At 43.0% G+C, this 14,978-nt stretch overlaps 1 protein-coding gene across 2 annotated transcripts in view; it reads right to left on the bottom strand.

The window, feature by feature from the left end:
• The window catches only part of LOC124615469 (baculoviral IAP repeat-containing protein 6-like), a 144,836-nt gene extending 130,088 nt beyond the window's left edge, over window positions 1-14,748 (bottom strand). The window contains exon 1 of one of the 2 annotated variants that reach the window (XM_047143382.1): window positions 14,383-14,748. The gene's annotated coding sequence lies outside the window, so the exon portion shown is untranslated. The remainder of the gene's footprint in view (window positions 1-14,382) is intronic. The other variant, XM_047143383.1, reaches the window with a different exon arrangement.
• Between the last annotated feature and the right edge of the window lie 230 nt (window positions 14,749-14,978).

Here is a 14,978-nt window from a genome sequence, read left to right as displayed (position 1 = left end):
CAACTGAGGCAATACTCCGTAGGCACGCAGTTTGGTTAGAAGACACTTGTGAGGAACGGTGTCTAAAGCCTTTTGGAAATCTAAAAATATGGAATCAATTTGGCATCCAATGTCGATAGCACTTATCACATCATGAGTATAAAGAGCTAGAACGATATTTTCTGAAACCGTGCTATGTGTCAATAAATCTTTTTCTTCGAGGTACTTCATAATGTTCGAATACTGTACACATGTTCCAAAACCCTACTGCAAATCAATGTTAGTGATATCGGCCTGTAATTCAGCGGATTACTCCTACTTTCCTTTTTGGGTATTGGTGTGACTTAGAGCAATTTTCCAGTCTTTAGGTACGTTATCTTTCTGTGAGCGAGTGGCTGTATGTAATTGCTAAATATGGAGCTATTTTATCAGCATACTCAGAGGAACCTGACTGGTATACAATCTGGACTGGAGGCCTTGCCTTTATTAAGTGATTTAAGTTGCTTCGTTACTCCGAGGATATCTACTATGTTTTTCATCTTGGCAGTTGTTCTTGATTGGAATTCAGTAATATTTACTTCGTCGTCTTTGGTGAAGGAGTTTTGGTAAACAGTGTTTAATAACTCCGCTTTGGTGGCACTGTCATCAGTGAGGTCATTGTTGTTATCGCGCAGTGAAGGTATCGACTGCGTCTTGCCACTGGTGTGCTTTATGTATGACCAGAATCTCTTTGGGTTTTCTGCCAGATTTCAAGACAGAATTTCGATGTGGAAATTATTAACAGCATCTCACATTGAAGTACACGCCATATTTCGAACATCTGTAAAACTTTGTCAATCTTGGAGATTGTGTTCTTTTAAATTTGGCATGGTTTTTTTCACTGCTTCTGCAACAGCGATTTGACCCATTTTGTGTACCATAGGGGATCAGTACCTACACTTATTAATTTAAGTGGTATATATCTCTCAATTGCAGTCGATACTATCTCTATGAAAACATTCTACAACTTTTCTACACTTACATGATCAGATCGGAAGGAATGAAGATTATCTCTTAAAAATGTGTTACAAGCATTTTTATCAGCTGTTTTAAATAGATATACTTTGTGTTTCTTTTTGATGTTGTACGTGTTACGGTATTCAGCCTAGCAGCAACTGCTTGTGGTAGCTAATCCCTGTATTCATCACAACACTCACTATTTATCCAGGATTATTTATTGCTAAAAGGTCAAGTATGCTTTCGCAATTATTTATGCTTCGAGTGGGCTCATGAACTAATTGTTCAAAATAATTTTCTGAGAGAGCATTCAGTACAATTTCGGATGACTTTTATGCCTGCCGCTGGCTTTAAACGTATAATTTTTCCAGCATATTGAGGGTAGATTGAAGTCACCACCAACTATAATTGTACGAGCGGGGTACTTATTTGAAATGAGACTCAAGTTTTCTTTGAACTGTTCAGCAACTACATCTCATCTTCAGAGTCGGGGGTTGGTAAAATGATCCAATTAATAGTTTAGTCTGACTGTCAGGTATAATCTCTACCCATACTATTTCACACGAACTACCTACTTCAATTTCGCTACAAGCCAAACTACATCTGACAGCAATAAATACTCCACCACCAACTGCATTTAAATCTATCCTTTCTGAACACTGATCATTTGATCAAATTTCGGCTTAACTTATTTCCGGCTTTAGCCAGCTCTCTGTACCTACAACTGATTGAGCTTCAGCACTTTCTATTAGGGTTTGGAACTCTGGTTCTTTCCCAAAACAGCTACGACAATTTACAACTACAATACCAATCGTTTCTACAACTACCTTAATGTGTTTTACCTGCCCTCTTTTAGACGGACTTCCCTTCTGTGGTTCCCTGAGACCCTCTAACCTAAAAAAACCGCCCAGTCCCTTCCACACAGACCCCACTAATCATGTAGCCACCTCCTGTGTTTAGTGGACTCCTGACCTCTTAAGCAGAACCCGGAACCCCACCACCCAATGGCGCAAGTCAAGGAATGTGCAGCCTACACGGTCACAGAACCACCTGAGCCTCTGATTCAGACTCTCCACTCAGCTGTGCACCAAAGGACCACTGTCGGTTCTATCAACAATGCTGCAGATGGTGAGCTCCGCCTTAATCTCGGAAACAAGACTGGCAGTCTACCATTTCCACTAGACGCCTGAAACCAGACAGAATCTGCTCCGATCCAAAGCGACACACGTCACTGGTACCAACATGAGCCACCAACTGCAGTTGGCTGCACCCTGTACTCTTCATGACATCCGGAAGCACCCTTTCCACATCCGGAATGACTCCCCCCGGAATGCACACTGGCTTCCTTCCCCTCCTTGGCAGCCATGTTCCTAAGGGGCCCTATTACGTGCCTAATGTTGGAGCTCCAAACTACCAGCAAACCCACCCTCTGTGAATGTCCAGACCTTGCAGGCTGAGAAGCTTCCTCTGGACAGGGTGAACGACTGCATCCAGCTCAGAGACATTGTCAGCCACAGATAACGCCCGAAACCTGTTCGTCAAACAAACCAGGGAGGCCCTATGATCGGCCTCTCTGAAAGATTTTAGCTGCCTGCCAGACTTTGGAATGATCTCCCACTCGACCACGGGTGAGGGGTCAACCTCAGTGCAGGCAGTACCCGGGGCGGCCACAGCAGTGGACCCATCGGAGGACACGTGGGACATGCTCGATGTCCCTCGCATCCCCGTGCTTGATCCAACACAGTGACGCCCCTTGGCAGCAGCCTCAAGCTGTGTGACAGAAGCCAAAGCAGCCTGTAGCTGTGAGCAAAGGGTCCCCAACTCAGCTTGCATCTGTACCCAACACTAACAGTTCCTATGCATTACTGCAGTCGTTCCTGTTTGAAGCTCGTAGAAATATGTAACAAGCGAACGGTGTAATCGCCTTATTAGTAGCAGGAACCAGTGGTGTTGCTCTCGCTGACCATCTAACAGACACTGAACTGTTCTACCCTGACTCTTCTGGATTAATTTGAAATTAGGCATGCATGTAGTATTCATAAATAGTAATATTTTTTCCAATTAGTTTCACACACTCACACTCACACACACAGACACACTTCCTTCCATAAGACATTATTGAATATACAGGGGGATTACAATCAAAGTTAAACTTTCAAAATGCTGTAGAAATAACACCACTGGTCAGAATGAAGTCAAATTGGAATGCAGTATTATCGGAGAACGGGGAAAACATACGGCAGAAGAAAAAAATAGTGTGAAAACTGATCAATACATGGCGCCGTATGTGTCAGACTACATAAATGAAAACACCTGTGTCATACGCATGACCCACTGAAGTTGGTATAAACACACTGGGTACATGGTTTTTCCTCCTTTCGAGTCTACGACTTTCACAAAGACTGTCTCAATGCAGGATCGCGCTCTGCTTGTATGTAAAGCTGTATTACAAGAATGATTAATATGGACATGTTGCTCTGCAGAAGTTCCGGATGCTGCAGGGTTTGACAAAAGGCATTGATCCAATGACTGCCGTAGGTCTGGAGAAAATAATGCGGAAATTCAAAAGGACGGGTTCTTCTGGTGTGCAACCTGGTAGAGGGAGGAAATGAATTGATTCGACATCAGTGGAAGCAGTGGACACAGCAATGCAGGAGGAGACAAGTGGTGGTGTACAAACGTGTAGTGCACGGAGAATTGCCCGAACACTGGACATACCCATGAGCACTGTGCATAAAATCCTACAAAACATCCTTCTTTGCTACCCACTCAAAATTACCCATATGCACAAGCTGCTTCCTGTTGACCTGGCAGCAAGAGACCTTTGCCTTACAATTTCTTGCTCGCATGGAAGTGGTCAATGATTGGCTGTGGAAGATTTAGTGGACAGATGAAGCCCACTTTCATCTGACAGGGTATGTCACAAATCAACCAGTACCCCTTCATCCTGCGAATGTCACTGTGTGGTGCGGGTTTACAGTATCATTTATCATAGAGCCATATTTTTCCAAAAGACAGGTGTTTCTGGTCCTGTTACCTGTACCATCATTGTTAACCACTATGCTTGTCTTCTGTGCAACCACGTCATTCCAGCTCTCCAACAGCGTAAATGTGATCATTTTTTTATGCAAGATGGCGCACCTCCACACACTGCAAACCCAGTCAAGCAGCTGCTGAATCACCACTTCGGAAATGCTAGAATTATCAGCCGCCATTTCCCTACAGCCTGGCCGTCCCAATCAACTGATCTTCATTCATGTGACTTCTGACTGTGGGACTATCTGAAAGATGTGTTCAGTGTTCCGACTGCAAACTTAGCTGCACTGAAGGCATGTATTGCATAAAACATTCTGAACATGACCCCAGAAACACTTGTATCAAGTTGTGAAACATGCTGTTTCTCTATTTCAACATGTTGCAGAAAATGGCGGACAGCACACTGAACAAGTTTTGCACAAGTCACTTGAAAATTAATAAGCCGATTTGATTTTGACTGATGCTTTTTATGCAGTTTTTGGCCTCAGGACAATTAGAAACCTATTTTTCCCATCAGGTGTGACATGGCCTTGCCATGGTCGATGGGCTTACTTAGCTAACAGTATCACACCTGTAAACCCAACGTCAAAAGTACGCCTTAGGCATTGTTGTGTGATTCATTTGTCATTTGTAGTCAACCACTATAAAATTATGACGCTTACAGCGCCATCTATTGCTACATTTTGTAACTATTTACTCTTCTTCTGCCGTATGTTTTTCCCCTTCTCTGATAATATTCCATTGCAATTTGATGTTATTCTGACTAGTGTATTTCTACAGTGGTTTGAAAGTTTAACTTTAATTATAATCATCGTACGAGGTCATCGGTCCCTTGTTCCGAAGGAAACAACGCCACAACGAGGAGAATAAGACAATGAGACTTACAAAACAAAACAGAATGAAAGGAAAAACCAGAACAACAGCTGAAGAGCAATAAACACTTAAATGGACAAAAGGGGACAATAAAACCACAAGACACAAGAAAGAGGTAGAAGCGGTTAAAAGAAGAACGCAGGTTACCATGGCTGGCTGACCATGAGGATAAAAAGGAAAAGCCAGCCACTCTGCAACACATTAAAACCTCCACCCTGAAAGCACTAGGGTGGAGGACACAGGGACAAAGGACATGTACCAAAACGTGTGATAAAACTCACCCTCACGAATGAAACGTAAAACTGAAGCTGCTGTTGAGACATAGTCGCCCAACACCAAAGGTAGAGTGCTGGGAAACTTAACAGTCCACCGGGGAGCAGCTAAGAGTGGGCAGTCCAGCAAGAGAAGGACGACCGTCATTCATGGGCCACAGCAACACCAAGGCGAGTCCTCGTGACAGAGGAGGTAACCCTGCGTCAGCCACGTATCACCAATGTGGAGCCGACAGAACCACACCATCCCTTCGAGGCATGCATGGAGGTCTTCCACACATTCGCAGTTCCCTTAATGGCACACAGCTTATTGTGCACACTGTTATGCCATTCCGTCTCCCAAAGCCACGAAACCTTGCGGCGTAATACTGAACACAGGTCAGTTTCAGAGAAGCTGGTCTCCATAATCGGTTTCCGTGTAGTCTGTTTGGCCAGCCTGTTGGCAAGTTCGTTGCCTGCGATTCAGACATGACCTGGGGTCCAGACAAATGCCACTGAATGACCGGGTTGTTCCAGGGCATAGATGGACTCCTGGATGGTCGCTACCAAAGGATGAGGGTAGCATTGGTCGATAGCTTGTAGGCTGTTCAAGGAGTCAGTACACAGGAGAAGTGACTCACCTTGGCAGGAGCAGATGTTCTCAAGAGCATTATCTATGGCTGCCCACAGTGAAAAAACTGCAGCCATCTCTTAAGGAGTGCTTAAGGAGTTCTATATGTCCTCCATGAACATACGCAAAGCCTATGTGACCATCAGCCAACGAGCCATCGGTATAAACCACTTCATCGCCCCAGCACATGTCGAGAATCAAGAGGAAGTGACAGCAAGTATAGGTGGTATAGACAAGGACTCCAGTTCAGAGAGAAGGAATCGCACACGAACTGCAATTGTTAAGTCCTGACCTGATCACTGATAAGGGAGATGAACCGCTGTGGGCGGGAAAAAGAGGCAGTAATTTGTATGCGCAGGAGAACTACAAATGTGTGCAACATAACTGGAGAGCCATTGCGCACGCCTAACCTGCACTGGAGGGACTTCGCCCTCCACCAGGACGCTGGCCACCACACTCGTCCTAAAAGCTCCTGTCACTAGGCGAATGCCACAGTGGTGCACTGTGTAGAGTAAACGCAACACAGATCGCCGTCGAACCATAAACCACACTTCCATAGTCAAGGCAGGATTGAACAAGGGCTCTAGAGCTGCAGCAGCTTAGAGCAATCTGCACACCAGTTGGTGTTGCTCAGGCAGCGGAGGGCATGGAGGTGCTGCCAGCATTTCCACTTAAGTTAACGAAGGTGTGGAAGCCAAGTCAATCGGGCATTGAAAACAAGTCCTAGGAATAGATATGTCTCCACTACAGTGAGTGGATCATCATTAAGGTAAAGTTCTGGTTCCAGATGAATGGTATGATGCTGACAGAAGTGCAAACGCACGACTTTGCAGCTGGAAACTGTGGGCCAGAGCCCATGACTGCGCCTAGTTGATGGCTCCCTGTAGGTGCCACTCAGCAACACCAGTACTGGGAGCAGTACAAAATGCAGAAGTCATCTGGATAGAGAGAAGGTCAGACTGACGGCCCTACAGCTGCTGCTAGACCATTAATGGCCACAAAAAAATAGAGAGACATTCAATACGGAACCCCGCAGGACCCCATTTGCCTGTATATGGGAGGAACTACGGGAGGCACCAACTTGGACATGGAAAGTACGAAGCGACAGGGAATTGTGGATAAATATCGGGAGCAGGCCTCTGTAAGACCCCACTCGAATATTGTGGCGAGGATACGTCATCGCCCGGTCGTGTCATACGCTTCTCGTAAACAAAAAAAGACGGCAACCAGGTGTTGGCATCTGGAAAAGGCTGTTCGGATGGCAGACTCTAGGGACACAACATTATCAGTTGTAGAGCGACCCTGGTGGAAGCCGCCCTGACATGGAGCCAGACAGCTGAGTCCAGGACCCAACCCAACCCAACCACCAACACACCATATGTTCCAGCAGCTTACGAAGAATGTTGGTGAGGTTGATGGGCCGATAGCTGTCCACATCAAGCGGGTTTTTACCAGTTTTAAGCACCAGAACACTGGTGCTCACCCTCCACTGCAATGGAAAGACGCATTCACACCACATCCAGTTGAAGATGACAAGGATATGTAGCTTGTAGTCAGATGAGAGATGTTTAATCATCTGACAGTGGTTTCGATCTGGCCCAGGAGCTGTGTTGGGGCAATGTGCAATGGCACTGAGGAGCTCCCACTTTGTAAATGGGGCATTATTGGGTTCACGGTGGCATGTAACGAATGGGAGGACTTTCCTTTCCATCCGCCGTTTGATGCCGCAAAAGGCTGGCGGGGCAGTTCTTTGATGCAGAGGGTCAAGCATGGTGCTCAGCAATCGCATTTGCTAAAGTGCATAACACGCCATTGATGTTAATGCCAGGGACACCTGTTGGAGTCTGGTACCCAAATCTGATCTTCGTCCAGACTTGGGAAGGTAACGTATGGCACCCAATGGTCGAGACTAACCTCTCCAACACTCCTGCTTCCTTCTTTTGACCTGGAGGAAGATATACATCGCAGACAGATATTCCCTGCATCGTCATTCTGACAGCTACAGCTTCAAGAGGGTTTTGAAGGGGGCACAGTTTCACTATAGACTGAGTTTAGGACATAAACACAAACTCCACCTGACAATTATAGTCACTACGGTTCCTGTAATATCCCTTATAGCCATGGAGGACAGGGGTCCACATTGCTGGGAACCAGGTTTCCTGGAGGGCAATACAGAAAGCAGGTGTAAAGCTTAACAGTTGCCATAGCTCAGCCAGGTGGTGGAAAAAACTGCCGCAGTGTCAATGGAGGATGACGTCATCATGAGACTGGGAAGGCATGGAACATTTAATGAGGCAGTTTACGCCTCAGGGTCACCTGCTGCCACCTACTTATTGCCTGAGCAGTCTATATCCATTGTGTCTGAGGGTCCAGCGAGATTTAGGTCCTCAGCAGACACCAGAATCTCCACCTTATACCCAGATGCAGAGCTTGTAGGTAGCGGTGGTGTGGGTGCCACCACAATTCCCTTGGTCTTAGGGGTCATCTTTTTGGACTTTCTCACTGCTCCTTGGTTTTCTCTGGCTGGGGACAATTCACTGATTCAGTCTCCAGGACTGCGGATGATTGTGAAGCCCTGCAACCAGCTCCTTTTGGGCACTTCAGCCACTGACGGGTGTCATCTTTCCCATTAGCAGAAACCTGGGAAGGGAGTGACCCAAGGGACCCCTTCCCGGTAAGAGGAGCCGAAGACAATGTACGCTTCTGCAGCTGAGAAGTGGGGACTAGTGTCCCTGATGGTCGGGGGGGTGGGGGGAGGGTGGGGCAGTGCTCCAGAGGTAGATGGTGCGGGAGCAACAGGGGGAACGGGTGGGGGGTGGGGGGGGGGGAGGGGGCGGAGGAAGTGCCCCCCACCACCAAGGGGGCAGGTGTAGCCTTCTGGCTCAGAGCCATAGGATGCTCGTATTCTCTCAGTGTAGGTTAGTCGGTCCATGGTCTTTTATTCCATGATTTTCCTCTCTTTTGTGTAAAATCCTGCAGTCTGGTGAGCAAGGTGAATGATGCTCTCAACAGTTGACACAGATGGGAGGCGGGGCACATGGATTATTGAGATGTTATGCACATCCACAACCTCGACATGTGACACTGGAAGTACGGTGGGAAGACATATGGCCGAACCTTCAGCACCCAAAGCACCGCATCGGGGCAGGTATATATGACTTGACTCTCAGCAGTAGACCATCACCTTGACCTCAGGTAAGGTGTCACCCTTGAAGGCCAAGATGAAGTCACAGGTGGCAACTTTATTATCCCCTCAACCACAATGGACGCACCGCACGAAATGAACACACCGCCGCTCCAAATTGGCACGCAGCTTATAAGACTGCAATAGAAGGTCCCTGTGGAAGATAATACCCTGGATCATATTTAAGCTCTTATGTGGCACAATGGTAACAAACATCCCCGAACTTGTTACAAGCGAGTAAAGCCCGTGACTGGGCAGAGGATGCTGTTTTTATCAAGACTGACCCAGATCGCATTTTGGACCAGTTCTCCACCTCCCCAAACTTGCTCTACAAAAAACTGTAGCTTCATTGAAACAAAGGAGTCCCCATCAGTTCTCACACATATGAGGTATCGGGGTGAATAAGGTTCGCTGCCATCCTTAGCCTGGCGTTCCTTCCGGCCAGGGAGGTGAATGGTTTAGGCTATTTTCTTGCTTTGTACTAAGACTTTGAAAACTTTCCTTGGCATACAAGGGGAGTTAACAGTACAGGCATCAGCAGAGCGGTCCCTGTGTTGTCAGGGGGGCTACAACCAGCAGAGTACATGGCGACCCCACCACAATGGACTGGCTACCATGCTGGATATGAGTTGCGAAGAAGTCCATGGCCATCAGTGGCGCAAAAAAGCAATATTGCATAGTGTGTGGTGGAAAATACACCCAGGAAGGCATCCTCGCCCAGAGATGGAGAATGACCTGGACTGTAGTGCGATGACGAGAAAGTGGGCTAAAGATCTCGAGGCACGATGCACCATGTAAGCACCCTTCACCAACTGGCTCACTCTTCGGGAAAATTTTGAGAAATGGAGGTCAAACCTTACAGGGGACCATCACAAAGACCAAAACGTGAGAGAATCGCTTCATATACTCCTTAATATTTAATTAAAAATTACAAGTTGCATACCTTTAAAAACAGCTCAGTGCAGCTGAATATCAGAGACAGGCTTAAAATCAGTTTCTTATTAATTCTTGTTACTGAGATAAGTAACTAAGTAGGACCAGAAAAGATGCACAGTAACAGTGCTGTGTGAGGCATTCAGGTATGGTACGACTTGGGTGTTCAGGGTTGTTGCCTTGTAATACACATGAAAGGCATGAATTTATGCTTTTGAGTTGGTCCGATGGTACCTTGGCCTTCATCCAGTATGACAATGGTATAAATCAACAAAATCACAAATAACCAAGAACTCAACTTTAAGCTCATTTTACGATCTTTTTTGGAAGTTTGACTGTTGACTGGCAACATAGGGATGTCACGTAAGTGGTTTTAATTTCACAAATAAGGAACCAGCAAAGTCGATGGAAGATTTAGTGTTGGTTTCTAGGCATGTACGATCACCAGAGATTCACTGCATTAAGTTATCTCGCCAATATCATAAGCACCAAACAGTTCCTGTAAATAATTTTCTAGTGTTACTTGTCCTGTGTTGCAAGAATGTAATGATAGGTTAACAACTCTTGCATCACCATCTTCGAAGGTTTTTATTCGAGTATCATTCACTGTCTGCTGAGGAATGTTATACCCAGGCAGCACAAGTTTGAAATTTTGGTAAGTAGTAGTGCAAACAAACACCACATGTACCACTACTTCCAGCTAATATACAACTTTTGGGACATAGTACAGCAAATTTTGAAAGCCCTGGATAGCTGTCCCTGAACCAATCATTTTTGAATTTTAAAACTTCTCTTCGTAAGTTCTCATGAGTCTTTCTTACCTGGCAGTTTTTTTTTTTACAAAATCGGCAGTCTTCTGATCAAGTGTCTTGCAACGTTTTCAAGTGGGGGAGGACAGAATACCTTTGGCCTCAACCAAATCTTTGTATTCTAGCCATGTAGTTACTGAAATTAATCCTCTTGAAGCTTTTTAACACTTTAGCTTTTAGGTAAAATGATTAGAATTTCCATCTTTTTACTGAAGAGAGATTACTACATTTTTCTTTCAAGTGAACTATCATCTTCGATTCTAAGTAACCATTCAACTTCATCAGAAGGCAGCAACAATACCATTCTTTGGATTGCTGAAGTTACTTTTATTAGTTTTTTTCTTGGGCTGCTATTACACTATCAAATTTCTTTGTCAAAGATTTGATCAAAGATGTGATCAAATATTCTGTCAAATATATTTGACAAAGATCTTTGATGTAGCGCTAGAAGGGGTCATCAAATTTTTCGTCGAAGTTCAAGATGGCTGACAACAACTTGTTATTAACCGTAGCAGTCGCACGTACCGCAACTGCATTGTGTGCACATGCGGAAAAGAAGTGGGGGAAAAAAGGAACCATACATACGAGGTTGACAGTCTGAAATTTCTGGGATTACAACTTGATGATAAATTCAGTTGGGAGGAGCACACCACAGAACTGCAGAAACGCCTTAACAAATCTGTATTTGCAATTCGAGTGTTAGCAGACATAGGCAACATAAAAATGAGAAAGATTGCATACCTTGCCTACTTTCATTCCATAATGTCATATGGGATAATATTTTGGGGTAAATCTTCAAGTCAAACAAAAGTTTTCAGAGTCCAAAAGCGTGTAATACGTATTATTTGTGGAGCAAATTCACAGATGTCCTGCAGAAACCTCTTCAAAGAACTGGGTATACTAACTACTGCCTCTCAGTATATTTACTCCTTAATGAAATTTGTCCTAAATAATATATCTCTTTTTCCAACAAACAACTCAGTTCATACATACAGTACCAGGAACAAAAATGATCTGCACAAGGACTTAAAAGCACTTTAGTTCAAAAAGGGGTCCACTACTCAGGAACACTCGTCTTCAATAATTTGCCAGCAAACAAAAAATTTAGTTACATATAAAGATTAGTTTAAAAGGAGCCTGAAAGACTTACTAGTGGCCAACTCCTTCTACTCCATTGGCAAAATTTTTAATAGAAACAAATGATGTATTTATTCAGACTATTAGTATTGTTATTTCAGCTTAAAAAAAATTGACATGTTCCACATCCACAAGGATCTTCTCAGCATGGGTCTATGTAATGAAAAACTAATCTAATCTGCGTGAAGCCGTGTGTTTTACGACGACACGATAAAAGCATTCAACAAAACTTGTTACGTGAGCTTACAGCGGAAGACATAAGAGTCGTACATCAATTACTTAAGAATGGATGGGCATACATTTCTGTATGTGCTCAGTGAAATGTATCCTCATATCATGAAGCACAATATTCACTTAAGAACTGCTACATCTTAGAAGACAGGCGCATTGTAACACTCCGATTCCTTGCTACAGGAGAGGGTTATGTTATGTTAGGGCTCCAATCTTCTTAACTATTTTTGTATTCAGGGTGCCTCACGTTGTAAAGCACCTCATCAGCTTCATACATCTCTATTAATTTTGTAGTTGTGGGCACACACCAATTGCATTTACCGGCAAGGGTTATAAAAACACTACAGACAGAACGCTGCAGCAATGCTAGCGCTCCATGTGAACAGAAGACGGAAATACGGAAGCGTCCGATCCCACCCGTCTGCTTTGACCCATGACGTCACAAATATGGCGGAAACAAAAATAAACACACACACTTTCCACAAGAAGCCTAATGACACTAACAGGACAATTCACCAACAGACTGCAAAGAAGTCTTCGAATGCACTGGCAGCAATGTCTTGTTAATCAATACAGCTTTTCACTGTTTAGTTTGAGCTCAGAACAAACTAGATGATCATTTCCTAGGCTAGGAATACCAGATACTTCTACTTGTGATTTTTTTCCCCAACACTTGTGTCATACTTCCCGACTTAATGTTAGGAAATGCTTTCTTTCAATCGTCCATCAGGAAAGAAGACAAGATTTTCTGAGGTTACTGTGATGCTCTTAATTAAAAGGATTACAGCACAAAGCTGAAATTTTAGGCATTTTACACCACACACACTAATTTCTATTACTAGTCTTTGAAGTTCAGTGCATCATCAGCCTGCATTTTGTAGTACAACATCACTTCATTTTTCCACCTCAAGGAATAAACTTTAAGATTATGCAAACAGTTTGCAAATAGTAACTTACTGTACACATATAAACTTCTACATTTGTGAGAATTGTACAGAAGTATCTTTTAGATAATTTCAAAAATTTCAGAATTAATCAAATTTCATTTTATACAATCTACCACACCAAAAGATAATGTACATGCCACTTTCAACAATTGACTACAGCTGAACAAACAAATATTATCCAATGACAAAATACCAAACAGATAGGTCACACCAATCAACCATGTAGCACCCATACTTCAAAATGAGATTTTCACTGTATTAAAATTGATATTTTGGCTATGTAAGTAGATTTATTAATTTTGAGTTCTTAACTTTTGCTAGTGCTACACACTTCAGAACACGGCTATTTGTATGAGAAGTACAGTTTTGACGTCAAATAATAAATTAAACCACGATTCTATACAACTGTCACGGAATAAAATTCCTAGATCTGAATGACATGTAACAATCGTGATAAACATATGAAAACTTCTGATGGTGATCCCATTTTCAACCCAAGTTCAAACTTATAAAAAATGTAGCCTAAAGGAAATGGGTATCTTTCACACATTTTTTGAGAATTTTAAATCCACAGTTTTTCAAAGTTCAGTAAATTCAAGGTTGCTACAAAAATTTATGTACCTGCTAACTAATTCTGTTTTCTATCATACAAAAGATATTTAAACGAGCTTTCCAATGAACTCAATTTCATTGTTCTAGCGTAATTAACAAGTTGTTAACAAATCAATATTGTTCCACGAGCAAAATATTCGATCCTTTTCACGTATTGTGCACCAACTGATAACTAACCTTTTATCAGAAAATGATAAAAAAATTCTTTTATGTTAATTCTTATTAATACTAAAAGCATACTTAATTTCAAATCATTGGAAGAGGGTCACGTTGCCGCACTTGTTGATCTGATCCGCAACAAACCAGCATGTGTCCTCGAAACTGTATTGAAGAGATCTAATTTTAATGTGAAAATTGTGTGTGCTTGACATAAGACACACAGTTTCATAACAATGGTATGCCTGTAACACCGGGGTGCTAATACTACAATGCTACACCATCAAAGACGGTCATGAGTTTTTAACAATCTTAAGATTCCTAAAAGGAGATGAAACAAAACGATCACGTTTCATTTTAAATAGTTTTCAAGCAATTTTTTTAAAGAAAATCTTCGGTAAAAAATGAAATGGTACGGGCATAAACGTATGTGAACATTTCCTTGCTGAACTATCAAAACAAATCCCTTTTCCCCAAATCAATAATAGCATTAATTTTATGTATACGACACACTTCGTAATTAAATATACAATTATTTAAGCTGTACAGACACTATATGACTTTTCCACTAGGACTACGTCGTAACAAAAGCGGATTTTCGTCCTACCTTCACTCCACACAGTAGCAGCTTCTATACGGATGAAAATGGAACGTTGCTATACATAACGCATCCCACAGTTTTCGAAGATCTCCTTATCGGAATAATCTTAGAAAATTAATATCAAGATGGTCAACCCGCTCCCATTCTCCTAGTCACATCTTTCTTTATAAGCGCAGAAGGATTTACCCACTCCATATTAAACGAAATACAAAATACCAGTCAATATTAATCGTACTTTACCAAGTTTAAATCTTATCCCTAGGTATGATCAACTCGCGGCAAACAACAACCAAACATTCAAAACTTGGCTACGATTATGGCCTTTTCCCTGTAAACTTCGCACAGATACGTCTTGTGAGGCTTTGGCAATAAAGATCACTGACTTGTCATAAGGATCAAAATCTTGGAGTCTCTTCCTCGACGGACACTTTGGTCGATTTAAAGGTCGATTTACGCTGGACGTCGTGGTACGGAAAATTTCATAGTGCATTTCAGACGACAATTTTAAAAATATCGTCAACTAATAAGCAACGGTACGTCAGTGATTCATTTTCAGGAGGAAAGTTTTGACGATGAGTTTGGTGAGGGGACGATGGCCACGT

Source organism: Schistocerca americana, chromosome 5 (genome assembly GCF_021461395.2).
Source record: "Schistocerca americana isolate TAMUIC-IGC-003095 chromosome 5, iqSchAmer2.1, whole genome shotgun sequence".
In the NCBI taxonomy this organism is placed as follows: Eukaryota; Metazoa; Arthropoda; class Insecta; order Orthoptera; family Acrididae; genus Schistocerca; species Schistocerca americana.
This window is presented reverse-complemented; position numbering and strand designations above follow the sequence as displayed.